Raw genomic sequence first — 4,351 nt, forward strand, 5'->3', positions numbered from 1 at the left:
GTCCTTGCTGTCTATATCTGTTTACCTCTACTATTGATCATTAGGATACGACGAGTCAATGCTAATTTTGGATGTCGCTTGCAAAACTCTCATGCAGTGAATTTCCACTGATTACTTTCATCTCCTTGATCATGATATCTGAGTATCATTCCAAGTCACTGCAATTAAACTTATGACTAGAAAAATATTAGACTACTTTTTGGATTGCATTAATATTTTGCAAAAAATTTTTTTATTGGGAATTGTATTTGTGTGATAAAACTGGTGTAAAACTCGATGCACCAAACCTTACTTCGAACTTGCAAAGTTAAAACTGAGAATAATCAACGACTATAATGCAGGAGATTTAGTTGAAAATCGATGCCATCCAGATGTCACCTAGATAATATGTAAAGAACATGTTCTGTATGTGAAGAACATGTTATGTATTACTTATGGATTAACTTTTTATGCACTGACAGTGAGTATAGTGATTTTTTTACGATAGTAGATTTGGATGTATGCCATATGTGTATAATTTGAATTTTAAATTTGAATTCATATTATGTGGCATTATCTATACCTATTAGTGTAATTATACACTGATAGTGTATAAAAAAGTTATCCTTAACTTATTACTGCAAATAATGGCGAAGCCATGTTTTGCATTACACTCCCTCAATCTTTTAGAAACTTTAAAATAGCCTATAAAAATTCTAAGAATTTTACAATTGCCCTACATTCGCCCCCCAACTAAATTTTGATAATATTCTCTTTAAACTCCACAATTTATAAAGAAGTCTCCAAGCCTTTTACTTGTATTTTTCTTCTTCAATATGAACATAGCTTCAAAAAGTCAAGATTTGTGGCCCCAATGAACACCTGTTTATTCCTGCTCCACCACAAGTAATACACAGTGGCTGCAAACGTGATCTTTCTTACTTGAGAAGCAAAGTTTTGATGAGAGCAATGCATGATCATCCATTGCAATTCTCTATTCCACTCAAGAACATGGTTTAATTGCTAGATCAAATAAAATATATATGGCGCTTTAGAAGAGATAACTGATGGCAAACTTCAACCCTGTTAGAGTAGCATCTGGAAATGAATGGTAAAGGTCAGTTTCTTTGTAATGATAATTACCCTTCCATGAATGTGGCTGGCTGTAGGCATCGATAGATTTTATAAGCATTGAACATGGAACGAGAATAATCCCATTTTTTTAATCTTTCTTTTTTTTCTTAAAACAATAAAATTGACCAAAAAATCAGATTTAGTACCAAATGGTACACTTCCTATGTGTGAGGGATCATTTTTCTGTATTTCAAATTTGACAATCTGAAAACAGAACTCTCCCTAAATGTGAGGGATTATTTTGGTCATTTTCACTATCTCTTAAGCTTCGACATGCAACGAGATCGATGAATCTGATCTCATGATCTTTTTTTTTTTTTTTTTTTTCTATCTACCTTCCTTTTGCAGAATTTTTTGCTTGGATGTTTATAAATTTGGCGAATGATCAATTACTCTAATCCATCCAAAAAAATAAAAAAAATAAAAAACTCTAATCCATCCCACCCGAAGGTGTAATTACCATTGTACTGTTCTCACCAACAATTATGGTCAACTTGTAAAAACTAAAAATCTTCGGAACTGATCTAAAATGTTTGGACTGAATTGGTAATTAATTCCTCAACTTACCTGCTTGACTACGGCCCAAGAAAAAATCAAGATGTGACTGTGAAGACAATAAACCATCATCCATCTTCTCACCGAACCAAATGGTTAACCAAATCTGCTGTCATCTTGAGACTAATATTTCGAAACATATCTACTCGAATTCATGTACCCATTGCAAAGCCAAGAATCCTGAAGTATAATATTCATTTGCATGAGCGACGGAATATGTTATGAACGGTGTTGATTTTTTAAAATAATTTTTAAAATAATTTTATTAGGGTGTGATGGAGAGGAATTTAGCGTACATCATACCAAGTAGCATTTAATTTTTTTTTTTTTTGTATAAGCGGAAGGACTCGAACCCGAGACCTCTTGTTTACACTCCCTCCCCCCGTACCACCCAACCCAACCCTCCCCGCCATACCAAGTGGGATTTAACGGTGACTCGACCTGTAAAATGTGGATCAAGTATTTTTTTTTTTTCCATCTGTATTCATATCTGTAATTGTGAAAACAATCAGGCATTTGATCCACATCCGAAATTTGTTAATTAGCTTATTCAATGTGCTTGTCTAAATGAGTTTAGATAAGATTAAAGCAACAAAACCACTTAAGATCAATTAAAAAACATCATTCCAAACAAATTACACATTTTACAATTTTGCTATCCAAGTACACATTAACCAAATTCTTCAAGAAATGAAGTTAAATAAATAAACAACAAACTATAATAGCAGGAGGCCCAATATTTTGGTGAGAAAAAATAGCATATCATATGCATGTAACGAATTAAATATTATAGAAAGAACCCTACAATTTTAAAAATTATACTGCAGCCTAGTATGCGGGTACAAGGTCGGATATCCGTGGGTATTCAAAAATAAAACACATATTAGTAGAGCGTTCCACAGACTTGGCTTCACAAGTTTCATAGAGGCATATTGAAAAAATTTTAAGTTTCTTTTTACCTCAAACTCCTGTGAACATCACCAAATATAAAATATAAGTAGAATTTATCAACTAACACATTATTTTACCAAAATCAACAGAAAATATTCACAATTAGATCTCCATCATGTGTAAAACAAGCTATCTTTAATTAGATTTTGTTCCAAATGTCTAGCAGCCAAATGGGATAAAAACCTTCAGGATCACTTCATAATTTGATGTGTCTATGAGTGGATGATAAATGTCATAATTTAATTATAGGATCACTTTTTAATTTGATGTGTCTATAATGTGAAGAAACTTTGTTTAACTTAGAGGGGCACAATTTAAAATGCAGAAATAGACACTCCAAGTAAACTGTTGCATATGCATGAGTCACATGACTAATGTCTTTGTGATCACCATTATTCCTTTTTCCGGAAGCCATCAATTAATTAAGCATAAATTAGAGAGGGTGGAATAAGTTTCTACAGCCACAAGAAACTACCACATTAAATGTATTAAACAAGCTAATTTAAAGAGTGCTGTTTATTTTATGCTAATTAATAATTACTAGATCAACGAAACTTAATAAATATGGAGCTTTAAGAGGGATACCCGATGGCATTCGGAATTGGACCGGGGGTCATTTCTTTCTGTCTTGCTTTTGTAGAATTTCTTGCTTGGATGCTCATAAATTTGGCAAAGACCAATTACTCTCATCCATCCCACCCAAAGTTATAATTACTATTGCACTATTCACGATAACAAGAATCGGGAATTCCTCATTCTTTCTGGCAACTGATCTAAGATGTTTGGACTGAATTGGTAATTCCTCAAGTACCTACCCACCTGCAACCCAAGAAAAAATGAAGATGTGACTGTGAAGACAATAGCTATCATCCATCCTCTCACCGAACCAAATGCTTAGCCAAATTTGCTGTCATCTTTACATTAATATTTCTAAACGGATATTCTACCCGGATATTCATGTACCATTAACTGTACATCCAGGAATCCTAAAGAATCATTAAGCATGATTCTCCAAGATCGAAGGCTCTAATTGTGATCTGTAATTTATATGATCAAACAATAACTATAGACACAATAAACAACATGTCTATGCAGTAATACAACATATAGGGGTGTCATTCAATTGCAGGTTTCACCATGGGTATGATGCCACCTAGTAAAATTCATACCCCTTCTATCCCACTTTAATAATTTTAGTTTTTACTTTCACATAGTTCAAAAAACATTTGTTAACTTTCTTGGAAGAGCAAATCTAGCCTACTTTTTATTTAAAATACCCTTACATTAATATTAGGATTTAGGAATATGACTAATCATTAAATCTTTATATTAATTAGAACAACAATACTGATGGAAAGTTTGGCTTTTGATATGCCAATATGTTTTGGAAAAAGTTAAATGTATTAAATAAGATAAGTTATACTCACTGATAACAAAGTGCATAGGAAGTGCATATGGATTCCCATCGACTATGGATGGAATAGCCCGTTCGGGGGTTGTGAAAAAAAGAAAAAAAAGTACATTAAATAAGGGTATTTTATAAAAATTAAAAGTTAACTATATTCTTTAATTAGAAAGTGAACTATAATTTGAAATAGATAAAATAGAAAAATAAGACTATTAAAGTGAGACAAAGGTAGTATTTAGCTTTCTGTATGTGTCCCGTAAGTAACGTATTAGTGAATTATATCATTAAAAAAAATGGTTACAGCGTAACAGATAAATTTTAATA

At 32.3% G+C, this 4,351-nt stretch overlaps 1 long non-coding RNA gene across 1 annotated transcript; it reads right to left on the reverse strand.

The window, feature by feature from the left end:
- Positions 1-1,551: 1,551 nt before the first annotated feature.
- LOC140004913 (uncharacterized) lies at positions 1,552-3,489 on the reverse strand. The gene is made up of 2 exons (XR_011812726.1): positions 3,205-3,489; positions 1,552-1,848 (listed from the first exon to the last, which is right to left on the reverse strand). It is a non-coding gene; the product is annotated as an uncharacterized lncRNA (long non-coding RNA).
- Between the last annotated feature and the right edge of the window lie 862 nt (positions 3,490-4,351).

This window comes from Coffea arabica, chromosome 4c (genome assembly GCF_036785885.1).
Source record: "Coffea arabica cultivar ET-39 chromosome 4c, Coffea Arabica ET-39 HiFi, whole genome shotgun sequence".
Taxonomy (NCBI): domain Eukaryota; kingdom Viridiplantae; phylum Streptophyta; class Magnoliopsida; order Gentianales; family Rubiaceae; genus Coffea; species Coffea arabica.